We start from the raw sequence: 14,800 nt of genomic DNA on the forward strand, positions 1-14,800 counted from the left end.
GCAGAAGAATGAACCACATAACAAACCAGTACCCTTTTATCTCGGGATCATGCATTGAAGACAATGTGAGCTGCTAACACACTGTCCTGTCCACTACAAAAGATAGTAAACATCAGACTGTCAGGCTGTTGTGTTCCATTTATTTACAAGGAAGGTAGTCGCACAGTAGATACTAATATAAGAACGTAGGAATTAGGAGCAGGTGTAGGTCAAAAGCTCGCTGAACCCGCTGTGCCATTCAGTAAAATTATGGCTGATCTTCGACCTCAATTTCACGTTCCAACCCGATCGCTATATCCCTTGATTCCCCTGGAGTGCAAAAATCTATCTTAGCCTTGAACATAATCAACGCCTCAGCATCCACAGCCCTTTCGGGTAGAGATTTCCAAAGATTCACAACCCTTTGAGTGAAGAAATTCTCATCTTAAAAGGTTTATCCTGAGACTGTGTCCCCTCGTTCCAGATTCACCAGCCAGGGAAAAAAATCCATCAGCATCTGCCCTGTTAATCCGCCTCAGAAACTTGCACGTTTCAATGAGATCACCTTTCATTCATCTAAACTCGAGAGCATATAGGACCAATCTACTCCAATCCCTTTGCAATAAAGGCCAACATGACATTTGCATTCTTGATTGCTTGCTGTACCTGCATGCTAACTGTTGTGTATGGAGAAAGAGTCAGACTGAACACTGTGAGCTCAGAGTAAAGTGTGACCTGAGTCTTTTATTGCAGGTCTCCAGAGTGCCTCTCCAACCTGTGAAGCCTCCTTAAATACCTGTGCTCCCAAGGGATTATGGGATCCCTTGGAACTCCGGGGAATGAGCCCTCTGATGGTTGTACAGAGCAAATACAAGTCCACATATATAACAACATTCCCCCCCAAAGTCAATAGTGTAACTATTTACAATGTGAGTCGACCTGGGGCCCTTCTTGTCCTGGTTGATCGTCTCAGTGTGAAAGCTGGTGTTGTTGAATCATTTGTTGGGCCCTCGCTGAGCTGCCTGGTGTGTTGGGCCCTGCTGGGCCGCTGTGGATGATGGGTTCTGCTTCGTGGTCAACTGTGGTGTCGGTTGCCTCTGGTTTGTGTGTTGAGGGATCAAAAAAGGTAGGGTCCAAGGTGGGTTGCTCAGGGTAGTCCGTGCATCTAAGTTTGATTTGGTCCAAGTGTTTCCGGTGAATGAGTCCATTTGAAAGTTTGACCCGAAACACCCTGCTCCCTTCTTTGGCCACGACAGTGCTGGGAAGCCACTTGGGACCTTGTCCATAATTTAATACAAATACAGGATCATTGATTTCAATCTCGCGTGACACATTTGCGCTATCATGGTATGCACTTTGTTGAAGCCGCCTGCTCTCTACCTGTTCATGAAGATCAGGGTGAACAAATGAGAGCCTTGTCTTAAGTGCTTTTTTCATGAGCAGTTCAGCAGGTGGGATCCCAGTGAGTGAGTGCGGTCTTGTGCGGTAGCTAAGCAGGACTCGGGATAGGCGAGTCTTCAGTTACCCTCTTCAAGTCTTGCTTGATGGTTTGCACTGCTCTCTCTGCCTGATTATTGGATGCTGGTTTAAACGGGGCAGATGTGACATGTTTGATCCAATTACGGGCCATGAATTCTTTGAACTTAGCACTGGTAAAATATGGCCCGTTGTCACTCACCAGGACATCGGGTAAGCCGTCTGTGGCAAACATGGCCCACAGGTTTTCAGTGGTGGCAGCGGACGTGCTAACCGACATTATCTCACATTCAATCCACTTGGAGTATGCGTCTACAACCACAAGGAACATTTTACCCAAGAACGAGCCTGCATAGTCGACGTGCACTCTAGACCACGGTTTGGAGGTCCAAGACCATAAACTTAGCAGCGCCTCCCTGGGTACATTGCTTAACTGCGAGCATGTATTACATCTGTGAACACAGGACTCGAAGTCCGCATTGATACCGGGCTACTAGATGTGGGATCTGGCTATCGCTTTCATCATTATGATGTCTGGGTGGGTACTGTGGAGGTCATTGATGAAAGTGTCTCTGCCCTTCTTGGAGACCACTACTCGATTGTCCCACAGAAGGCAGTCTGCTTGTCTAGGCATTTCATCTTTGCACCGCTGGAACGGCTTTATTTTTTCCTGCATTTCCACTGGGACACTGGACCAGCTCCCATGAAGCACACAGCTTTTGATTCGAGATAATAAGGGGTCCTGACTTGTCCAGGTTTTGATCTGCCGGGCAGTGACTGGTGATTGCTCCCTCTCAAATGCTTCCATAACCATGGCTAGATCTGCGGGCTGCGCCATTTCCACCCCCATGGTGGGTAATAGCAGTACAGAGCATCGGCGCAGTTTTCTGTGCCTGGCCTGTGGCGGATGGCTTGTTGTATGCGGACAACATGAGCGCCCATTTCTGGATGCGGAAAACAGGGATAAGTGCCTTAAGTCAGTTTCCAATTTGAATTTTAGCCCAAACAGGTATTGATGCATTTTCTTTACCCCATAGACACATGCTAACGCTTCTTTTTCAATCATACTGTAAGTTCTCTCGGCCTTAGAAAGACTCCTGGATGCATAAACAACCGGTTGCAGTTTCCCAAAATCATTAGCTTGTTGCAATACACACCCGACGCCATATGACGACGCATCACATGCTAGTACCAAACGCTTACATGGATCATACAACACAAGCAATTTGTTTGAGCATAACAATTTTCTTGCTTTTACAAAGGCATTTTCTTGGCTTTTGCCCCAAACCCATTCGCCCCCTTTTCGTAGTAAGACATGTTGTGGTTCTAGCAGGGTGCTGAAACCTGGTAAGAAGTTACTAAAGTAGTTCAAGAGTCCCAGAAACGGCCGCAGCTCCGTCACGTTCTGTGGCCTCGGTGCGTTCTCGATTGCCTCCGTCTTCGCGTTGGTGGGCCTGATGCTGTCCGCCGCAATCCTCCTTCCCAGGAACTCCACTTCAGGCACTAGGAAAACACATTTTGAGCATTTTAACCTGAGCCCCACACGGTTGAGTCGACGAAGAACATCCTTCAGGTCCTGCAGGTGCTCGACTGTGTTCCGACCTGTGACCAAGATGTCGTTCTGGAAGACCACGGTGTGCAGGACTGACTTCAGTAAACTTTCCATGTTTCTCTGGAATATCGCTGCCACTGAACAGATTCCAAATAGGCATCTGTTATAAACAAAAAGACCCTTGTGCGTGTTGATGCAGGTGAGGGCCTTCGATGATTCCTCCAGTTCCTGCGTCATGTAGGCTGAAGTCAGATCCAGCTTCGTCAACATCTTTCCTCCCGCCAGCTTTGCAAAGAGGTCGTCGGCCTTTGGTAGTGGGTGTCCTGCAGGGAGAAACAATTGATTGTTACTTTGTAATCGCCACAGATTCTGACGGTGCCGCCTCCCTTGAGGACTGGGACGATAGGACTGGCCTACTCGCTGAACTTGATTGGTGAAATGATGCCCTCTCGTTGCAGCCGGTTTCGCTCGATCTCTACCCTTTCTCTCATTATGTACGGTACTACTCTCATCTTGTGATGGATGGATCGCACCCCCAGATTAAGGTGGATCTGCACTTTTGCTCCTTGGGAATTCCCAATGCCTGGTTCGAACAGCGAAGGAAATTTGTTTAAGACCTGGGCACACGAAGTGTCGTCAGCGGGCGATAGCGCTCGGACATCGTCCCAGTTCCAGCGTATCTTTCCCAGCCAGCTCCTGCCGAGCAGCGTGGGACCATCGCCCGGTACCACCCAGAGTGGTAGCGTGTGCACCGCTCCATGGTAGGAGACCTTTACTGTCGATTACAGGAATCAGTTTTTTAGTATAAGTTCTTAGTTTTGTGCGCACTGGAGTTAAGACTGGCCTTGAGGCCTTGTTGCATCACAACCTTTCGAAAGTCTTTTTGCCCATGATGGACTGGCTCGCGCCTGTGTCCAGCTCCAGTGACACCGGGAGTCCATTTAGTTCAACATTCAGCATTATCGGGGGACAATTTATGGTGAATGTGTGCACCCCATGTACCTCTGCCTCCTCTATATAACGCTCTGGTTCATCGTGATCCTCCGTAGATCTGTCCTCCTCTGCAACGTGGTGGTTTGCAGGTTTAACAGGCTTAGCAGCTCACCTGCACACTCGGAGGTATCCCATTGTTCCCCAGCCCTTGCAAACGTACTCTTTGAATCGGCATGAATGGAAACGATGATCACCCCGGCAGCGCCAACAAGGTGTTAATGGCCTTGCATTCATCACCCTTGATGGTGGACTCTGAGACATCTGCGGATGTGTAGCTGCAGATATGTATGACCTGCCCTGTCCGTTACGATTCGAAAACAACATCACTTTTTTCACAGTACTTACAGCAGCACTTGTGCACTGAGAGATTTGCTTAGTATTGTCACTGGTGGCAATGAACGCCTGGGCTATCGCTATGGCCTTACTCAAGGTTGGGGTCTCTACAGTCAAGAGTTTGCGAAGTATAGTTTCGTGGCCAATGCCAAGTACGATAAAGTCGCTGAACATGTGCTCCAAATGTCCTTCAAATTCGTAATGTCCTGCAAGGCGTCTCAGCTCAGCGACATAACTCGCCACTTCCTGGCCTTCAGACCTTTTGTAGGTGTCGAACTGGTAACTCGTCATCAGGACGCTTTCCTTTGGGTTCAAATGCTGTCAGACCAGTGTGCACAAATCGTCATACGGTTTCTCCGTGGGTTTCGCTGGAGTGAGCAGATTCTTCATGAGGCCAAAAGTTGGTGCCCCACAGACGGTGAGGAGGATCGCTCTACGTTTGGCAGTGCACTCCTCCCGATCTTGCTCATTGGCCACGAAGTATTGGTCGAGTCGCTCCACAAAAGTTTCCCAATCATCTCCCACTGAAGATTTCTCCAGGATGCCCACTGTTCTCTGCATCTTTGGGTTCACTATCTGTACCTTGTCGCCAGTTGTTGTGTTTGGAGAAAGAGTCAGACTGAACACTGTGAGCTTAAATTAAAGTGTGACCATAGTCTTGTATTGCAGATCTCCAGAGTGCCTCTCCAACGTGTGAAGCCTTCTTAAATACCTGTGCTCCAAGGGATTATGGGATTCCTTGGGACTCCGGGGAATGAGCCCTCTGTTGGCTGTACAGAGTAAATACAAGTCCACATATATAACACTAACATTCTGAGTTTCCTGTACGAGGGCACCTAAATCGCTCTGAACAGCAACATTTAATAGTTTCTCACCATTTAAAAAATATTAGCCTGGATTTTATGGAGCCTATGACTGCGGTCGTAAGTTCCATGTTTCCTCTTGATGTGCGCAAACCCTGAACTTGCATTCTGTCACGTTCCAACTTGACAGATCATCCGCGTGAGCAGGAAATGAACAGTCTGTGGTGGAGAGTTACTACAGCCCAGTGAATGGCCACAAAACCCTTCTGCTAAAAGCAGCTGTAGGGCCGCCTTTTACCAGCATAAGAGTGAAAATTAATATTTACATAATTTTAAAAAAAATCATTTAAACATTCAGAAATCATTAAAATTAGTTTCGCTTATTAAACATATAAACATAGAAAATAGGTGCAGGAGCAGGCCATTTGGCCCTTCGAGCCTGCACCACCATTCAATAAGATCATGGCTGATCATTCACCTCAGTACCCCTTTCCTGCTTTCTCTCCATACTCCTTGATCCCTTTGGCTGTAAAAATATTTACATTTATTTTTCAAAAAATTTAATTTTTGTTTTAAGTGTTTAATTAAATTGTATTATTTATGAATTTTAAATATGTGATTTATTTTTATTTAGGTGATGTGAATATTTTTTTAATAGACTTCCTAATATGCTAATGGAGATCCTGTATGTAAATGAAATCCCCATAAGCAAAATGGGAATCCCCGTTTTGATTGGTTGGGCTGGCCCACGTGATCCCAGGGATACTTGCGAACCGTATGTTCCTCTGGGATACATGGGCTATTCCGCAGGAGTATGCCTGCAGGCCCAGGGTCCGCAAGAGTCTGAAGATTCGGAGGCACCAGATAGGTGCGTACTTTTATTGTGGATTGGAGGCTTTTGCCCGTGGGAAGCCTCTGACTGCAATTTCAGGTCCACTCTGTTTTTCTCGTCTTCCTACAAAAGTGAATAATCACACATTTTCACCACATTATACTCCACCTGCCATGTTATTGCCCATTTACCTAACCTATCTATATCTCTTTGCAGGCTCTTTGTGTCCTTCTCACTGCTTACTTTCTCATCTCGCTTTGTATCATCAGGAAATTTGGAAACATCACACATTCCGTCGTTTAAGCCATTAATATAGATTGCAAATAGCTGAGGCCCCAGCACTGATCCCTGCGGCACCCCATTACTTACAACCTGCACATCTGAAAATGACCCGTTTATTCCGACTGTGTTTTCTGTCAATTAACCAATCCTCTATCCATGCTAATATATTCCCCTCAACTCCATGAGCCCTGATCTTTTGCAACAACCTTTTGTGTGGCACCTTATTGAATGCCTTTCACAAACAACAATAAATTGATTGATTCAATAAGATGTTATGTGGCACCTTATTTGAATGCCCTTCAGAAATCCAAATATACTATATCCATTGGTTCCCCTTTATCTATCCTGCCAGTTACATCCTCAAATAATTCTAATAAATTTGTTAAAAACGATTTCCCTTTCATAAAACCATGCTGGCTCTTACTTGGGATTATGTAGGACATATGGCACAGAAACAGGCCATTCGGCCCAACCAGTCCATGCCGGCGTGTATGCTCCACTCGAGCCTCCTCCCGTCTTTCCTCATCTAAATCTATCAGCATCACCCTCTATTCCTTTCTCCCTCAAATGCTTATCTAGCCTTCCCTTAAATGCATCGATACTATTTGCTTCAACCACTCACACATTCTCACCACTCTCCTGGGTAAAGAAGTTTCTTCTGAATTCCCCACTGGATTTCTTGGTGACGATCTTATATTGATGGCCTCTAGTTATGCTCTTCCCCACAAGTGGAAACATTCTCTCTGTATCCATTCTATCAAAACCTTTCATAATTTTAAAGACCTCTAGTAGGTCACCCCTCAGCCTTCTTTTTACAAGAGAAAAGAGACCCAGCCTGTTCATCCTTTCCTGATATGTATACCCTCGCATTTCTGGTATCATCCTTGTAAATCTTCACTGCACCCTCTCCAGTGCCTCTATATCCTTTTTATAATATGGTGACCAGAACTGTACGCAGTACTCTGTGTGGTCTAACCGAGGTTTGATACAGGTTGAGCATTATTTCCCGACTTTTCAATGCTATCCCTCGAGAGATAAACCCGAGTGCTTGGTTTGCTTTTTTTAAGGCCTTGCTAACCTGTGTCGCAACGTTTAGTGATTTGTGTATTTGTATCCGAGATCCCTTTGTTCCTCTGCCCCACCCAGACTCGCAGTCTCCCAGTAATAAGTGACCTCCTGATTCTTCCACCAAAATGTAATACCTCACATTTATCTGTGTTGAACTTCATTTGCCATTATATGCCCATTCTGCAAGCTTATTAATGTCCTCCTGTAATATGTTGCAGTCCTCCTCAGTATTGATTATTGACCCAATTTTGTGTCATCCGCAAATTTAGAAATTGTGTTTTTGATTTCAAAGTCTAAATGGTGAACAACAGTGGTCTCAGCACTGATCCTTGTGGAACACCACGACCCACCTTCTGCCCCTACTCTCTGCTTTCTGTCTTGAAGCCAGCTCGCGATCTATTCTGCTACTTGTCCCCTGAGTCCGCATTCTCTGACCTTGTTCATCAGTCTATTATGGGGTACCTTATCGAAGGCCTTTTGAAAATCTAGATAAATTACATTTACTGCATTACCCTGGTCTACTCTCGCTGTTACCTCTTCAAAAAATTCAATGCGGCTGGTCAAGTTACACTTTCCCTTTTGAATCCACGCTGACTATTAGTTATTATAGTTTTGGTTTCTAGATGTTCTTCTATTTTCTCCTTTAGCAGGGATTCAATTATTTTTCCTATCACCGATGTTAAGCTGACTGGTCTATAATTCCCTGGACATGTTCTGTCCCCCTTCTTAAATATAAGTATTGCGTTAGCTATCTGCCAGTCCTCTGGCACGACACCTTTTTCAAATGAATTATTAAATATGTGTAGTAAGGCCTCTGTTAACTCTTCCCTAGATTGTTTTAAAATGTGTGGACACAATCCATCCGGACCAGCGGTTTTATCCTCTTTGAGTTTGATTAGTTTATTTAATGTAGAAACATAGAAGAAATATAGAAATTTACAGCGCAGAAGGAGGCCATTTCGGCCCATCGTGTCCTCGCCGGCCAACAAAGAGCCACATGGCCCTTGGTCAACAGCCCTAAAGGTTACATATAAACCTATGAACAATGATGGAAAGGCAATGAGCAACCAGTCCACCTCACCACAACTGCGACACCCCTTAGACTAAAACATCTATACTCCACCCCAACCGGAGCCATGTGATCTCCTGGGAGAGGCAAAAACCAGATAAAAACACAGGCCAATTTAGGAAGAAAAAACCTGGGAAAATTCCTCTCTGACCCATCCAGGTGATCGAAACTAGTCCAGGAGAGCACCCTGATTGTATTCTATTCCCTGCAGTAATTACCATTATATCTGTGCCGTCCAACAAAAGTTCATCCCCTCTTTTTATTTTAAATGCATTGTTCTCATTAGTAAGTTCATCGTCCAATGTTATTTCCACCTGTTTTATCTCCCTCGTAAATACTGAAGCAAAATAATTATTTAATATTTCTGCCATCTCTCTATCGTTACCTGTGGTATTGTCCTGTTTATCCCTATTCCTATCCCAACCTTCCTTTTTTTTATTGTGCATGTGAAATATTTTACTTTTTTTTAATGTTTCTTGATAATTTAATTTCACAGCTCTGCCTTCCTAATTGTTTTTTTTTTACCACTCTCCTAATCGTTTCGAATCCTCCCTTATCATGCTCTCCCCTGCTGTATGTACATCTTGTATGCCTCTTTCCTTGCCCTCAATTTTTCCTTTATGGCTTTATTGATCCATGACGTCTCATTTGTGTTTAGTTTTTTTTTAAGCGGTATATATTGTTGCTGCACTCTGCTGAACACCAATTTAAATGTTTCCCATTGTTATTCCACGTTATTTTTGTGTCAATATTATCGCCCATTTTATTATCCTAAGTTTAATTCTCAGCCCCTCAAAATCAGCTTTTCTCCAATCTATTACCCTGGTTTTCATCATACTTATGTCCTTCTCAATTATCATCTTAAAACGTATTATATTATGGTCACTATTGCCGAGATGTTCCCCTACTTTTATTTCTCTTATCTACTCTGGTTCATTCCCCATGAGTAGATCCAATAGTGAATTCTCCCTTTTGGGCTTTTTGCATCTTTGGTTAGAAAGGAGTCCTGTACACATTGTAGGAACACCATTCCCTTATCCCCTTTCGCTACCTGTCCAATTAATATCCGGATAGTTGAAATACCCCATGGCTTTTACTCATTTTCCTAATTTGTCTGCATATTTCTCCCTCCATCTCCTGCTATTAGAAGGTCTGTAGACTACACCTGTTAGTGTGATTGATCCTTTATTATCTTTTATCTCTATATATCATCATCATCATAGGTGGTCCCTCAAAACGAGGATGACTTGCTTCCACGCCAAAAAAAGGACGAGTTTACAGGTGTTTCAATGAAGGACCCGAACTACATCCTAAAGGGTGGAAGATGCCTGTCCGTGATTTTTTTTTAACGTGGGATGGCCGTTGCACACCAACCACCACACGGGTTTGGCAGTGGCAAACATAGAAAATAGGAGTAGGCCCTTCGAGCCTGCACCACCATTCAATAAGATCATGGCTGATCATTCACCTCAGTACTCCTTTCCTGCTTTCTCTCCATACCCCTTGATCCCTTTAGCCGTAAAGGCCATATCCAACTCCCTCTTGAAAATATCCAATGAACTGGCATCAACAACTCTCTGCGGCAGGGAATTCCACAGGTTAACAACTCTCTGAGTGAAGAAGTTTCTCCTCATCTCAGTCCTAAATGGCTTACCCCTTATCCTTACACTATGTCCCCTGGTTCTGGACTTCCCCAGCATCGGGAACATTCTTCCTGCATCTAACCTGTTCAGTCCCGAGAGAATTTTATATGTTTCTGTGAGATCCCCTCTCATCCTTCTAAACTCCAGTGAATCCAGGCCCAGTCGATCCAGTCTCTCCTCATATGTCAGTCCAGTCATCCCGGGAATCAGTCTGGTGAACCTTCGCTGTACTCCCTCAATAGTAAGAATGTCCTTTTTCAGATTAGGAGATCAAAACTGAACACAAAATTCCAGGTGAGATCTCACCAAGGCCCTGTACAATGCAGTAAGACCTCCCTGCTCCTATACTCAAATCCCCTAGCTATGAAGGCCAACATACCATTTCCTGCCTTCACCACCTGCTGTACCTGCATGCCAACTTTCAATGACTGATGTACCATGACACCCAGGTCCCGTTGCACCTCTCCTTTTCCTAATCTGCCACCATTCAGATAATATTCTGCCTTCGTGTTTTTGCACCAAAGTGGATAACCTCACATTTATCCACATTATACTGCATCTGCCATGCATTTGCCCACTCACCTAACCTGTCCAAGTCACCCTGCAGCTTCTTAGCGTCCTCCTCACAGCTCACACCGCCACCCAGTTTAGTGTCATCTGCAAACTTGGAGATATTATACTCAATTCCTTCATCTAAATCATTAATGTATATTGTAAATAGCTGGTGTCCCAGCACTGAGTCCTGCAGCACCCCACTAGTCACTGCCTGCCATTCTGAAAAGGACCCGTTTATCCCGACTCTCTGCTTCCTGTCTGCCAACCAGTTCTCTATCCACGTCAATACATAACCCCCAATACCATGTGCTTTAATTTTGCACACCAATCTCTTGTGTGGGACCTTGTCAAAAATCTTTTGAAAGTCCAAATACACCACATCCACTGGTTCTCCTTTGTCCACTCTACTCGTTACATCCTCAAAAAATTCTAGAAGATTTGTCAAGCCTGATTCCCCTTTCAAAAATCCATGCTGACTTGGACTTGCCCAAGACGACTGGAGACCAGCTCTGCTGCACGGACCTAGTGCGCACACATATCGCAGTGTGGGCTGGTCCATGCTGCCTCTGGGCCCCTGGCCCCGAACTCACACCTCCCCTGGGCCCCTGGCCCTGAACTCACGCCTCCCCTGGGCCCCTGGCCCTGAACTCACGCCTCCCCTGGGCCCCTGGCCCCGAACTCACACCTCCCCTGGGCACCGATCACATCCCTCTACAGTCTCTCGCCGCTCCTGCTGCACCTGCCCACGCTCCAATCACCGACCTGGATCTTGATGACGTCACTGTTTAGGGGGTTTTTGCTCTGCCCAGTTATGGGAGTCGTTGGTGGCTGTTGGTGTATTGGGCATTTCTGTCTCTTCTAGGGGATGGTCCAGCAACTAAACTGTTGGTTTCGAAGCGCCCGAGCATCCCTATCTGGTTCTAACCTCATAATTTTGATGGATTATGAGCTTCCACAAGGGAAAACAAAACACTCAAAGACAAGTGGCCCATGGAACGAAAAAAACCAGGGTAAATCCAATTTATTAACCACGGTAAGTTTCCAACAAGGTCAAACTTCATCAAAACACATATCTGACCCACACTTATAAACTATGAAATTCTATGGGAAGAAACGGACACAATGAAAACCTTACACAATTTTATCTTTACAAGACAGTTCCAACACCACCCCCACCCCCCTTTTTACCTGACTGACCCAGGCTGACAGTTGGGAAAAGAAACCCCAGGATAATACTGACCATTCCTTTTGACAGTTATTTTTTTAGCCTTAGGATGGTTGGTTTACGGGGTAGCTGGAGTGAATGTTGCCTCTCCCAGTTACTTCGGTCTCCGGTTCTTCAGCTGGTTGGCCTCGGAGCGTTGTTCGGTGTGCGGCTCGGCTTCTTGAGACGATGTTGGGCCTCTCGGTAGTTGGGTTGTATATTCTGCACACAAGTCGAGTCCAGGGCCCGTTCAATGGTAGGTTTCCCAGCCGGTAACAGTCCGTCTCCGTTCTCTCTCGGTTTCTGTCTGTCTGTGACTGCTACTGCTCCTCGACTCCTTCTCCTACTGCTCCAGCTGCTTCTCCCCCCCTCGGTGGTTCCGTAGGTCCTATATTTGTATCCAATTTAGTTCTGGCCTTTTCACGCCCAAACTCAGTTGGTGGTCCATTGTGTAAGTTTGGGCGGGGAGATAGCTTTGAATATTTAATCAGAAGATGTCACAGGTACAGGTAGGTGTGAGGACAGGGCTATTGTTTCAGTGCACATTGGCGCCTCAAAGTCTGCTGGTCCATTGTAACAGTCCTGGGAGTCAACCGGTTTGGGCCTCCCCTTTGATGGGCCATCACCGCAGTGATCTCAGGACTATTGTCCACTGTCCATATTAATTAGGTAGATGATGGTCCACATTCATAATTTGATTGGGGGTGAGTCATATTTTCGAACTGGGCCGGATCGTCCCCATTGGTTGAGGATTTCCCCGGTTCAGGCCCGACTCGACCCCTGATTGGCCTGCCAGAATGCACTTTTCCCCCATTGGCCAGTGCCTCTGTCTCGCTTGTGAGCCAGACTCCACAATGTCTGTATCCGCTCACACGTTTCCCAGCCTGCCTGGTCTGAGGATTTTACTTGGCCAAAAATGTTCATTTAAAATATTAGTTTTCTTGTCCTGAGGGTGTTCCAATAAAACGCGGCCATGGATTTTCGAACCTTACAACTGTTCACAGCCGTCGCCCTCCTGCACCAGCTCGCGCTGTGCCTTGAAGTGGTACGCCACCATGCTGCTCCCATGGCCGCCGGTCACCGCTCCTTTTATGGCCCCGACCTGCCGGTGTTCTGATGTTCCCTCGCAGATCGGGGCCTCATATAGATTCTATGGGCCCAAGTTTCCACATGATTTGCGCCTGATTTTTCGGAGTAACTGGTGGAGAATGGACTATCTTAGAAATCGCAATTCTCCACATTTTTTTTTCTGCAGTTCTAGTCAGGTAGAACAGTTCTACTTTGGAACAGAATTTTTTCTTCAAAAGGGGGCGTGTCCGGCCACTGACACCTGATTTCAAAGTTTCCACAGTGAAAACGTACTCCAAACTAACTTAGAACGGAGCAAGTGAAGATTTTTGTAGAACTGAAAAAACCTGTTCTATACATTAAAAAATCAGGAGCAGGTTACAAATTAGGCGTCCAGAACGAGGTGGGGGGAGGGAAGGGAAGTCATTACATTCTACAATAAATCCTTCTTTATACTTCTACAAATATTATACAAATAAATCCTACCTGAATAAACATTTATAAGCAAAGAAAAGATTAAATAAACCATCTTCCTCCCTGTGTGAAAGTGCTTCAGGCACGGAGAATTCTGCAGTCAGCCCGAGGCGCCCGTTCTTCCCGCGGGGGGGGGGGGCGGGGGGGGGAAGAGAGGAAGCGCCCGTTCTTCCCACGGTGGGGGGGGGGAGAGGAGGCGCCCATTCTTTCCCGCGGGGGGGAGAGGAGGCGCCCGTTCTTCCCGCGGGGGGGGAGGAGGGGAGGGGGGAAGGAGACCGTGAGAAGGCTGCAAGTGCTGATGTGCTGATGGCAATGTGCTTTTATTAAAAAAAATTTCAAAAATCAAAACAGCTACAAAGAACTACAAAAATGGCCGAGTGCCAATGTTTCCTTCACACTGCGCGTGCGCGAACGCTCCAACGCGCACGCGCAGCGTTGCCGGCAGGAAAAAAACAAATTTAAATGGTACCTGCCCCCTCCCACTTACAAAATCGGCGCGAGTGTATGCTCCGCCCCCCCCCCCCCCCGGGCGCCGCGCCAAACAGACAAGGAGCTGCAGGGCGCTCCAGAATCGCAAGTTTTTTTTTTAGGCGCGAAAAACGGGCGCCCAGCTCGGAGGGGTGCCTGTTTTTTTTATTGTGTGGAAACTTGGGACCTATATATTATCCCCAATAAGTACAGCTACTCCACCTCCCCTTTTTCCATCTCTATCTTTTCTAAAGATGTTATACCCTGCAATTCCCAGTCCGGATTTTTCTGTAGCTATATCCCTGTAATCCCTTATCTGATTCCTGTTTTATTACGGACATTGTGCATTGCTGTGCAATTTAACTCATTTTATAATCGGATTTCCTCTAATTTTATGTTTAACCTCAATGTCCTCCCTTTATTGCATTCTTTCCTATTTCTCTATTTCTGTTTTGTTTATATTTAGGCTGGTTAATTTTCTTGTCGATTCCGCACCCCCGCACCCCCGCCCCCCAATCTTAGGAGTTTAAAGCCATTGTCACTTCCCTATTTACCCTTTACGCTAGGACACGAATTCCATCCCGGTTCAGGTGGATCGTGTCCCATTGGTACAGCTCCTTCCTGCCCCAGAACTGGTGGCATGACAAGGAATCCCTCTTTCCGACACCAGCCCTTTAGCCATGTGTTTGTTCTCCCCATCCGTCTGCTTCTATACCAATTTGCATGTGGCTCGAGCAATAATCCAGAGATTATTACCCTCAAGGTCCTGCTTTTTAATTTAGAGCCTAACCCTGATACTCTTTCAGCAGGACCTCCTCCCTTATCCTACCAATGTCGTTAGTTGGACTCCAACAACTGGATTTACCCACTCCCTTTCTGCCTCATGATATTATGATTTTGCAAGTGCCCAGTTACCACTTTCTTAATAATGAATTCCAGCATTTTCCTATGAGTGATGTCATATTAACTGGCCTGTAGTTCCCAGTTCCCTCTCTCGTTTC

This window comes from Pristiophorus japonicus, chromosome 12, assembly GCF_044704955.1.
Source record: "Pristiophorus japonicus isolate sPriJap1 chromosome 12, sPriJap1.hap1, whole genome shotgun sequence".
NCBI lineage: Eukaryota > Metazoa > Chordata > Chondrichthyes > Pristiophoridae > Pristiophorus > Pristiophorus japonicus.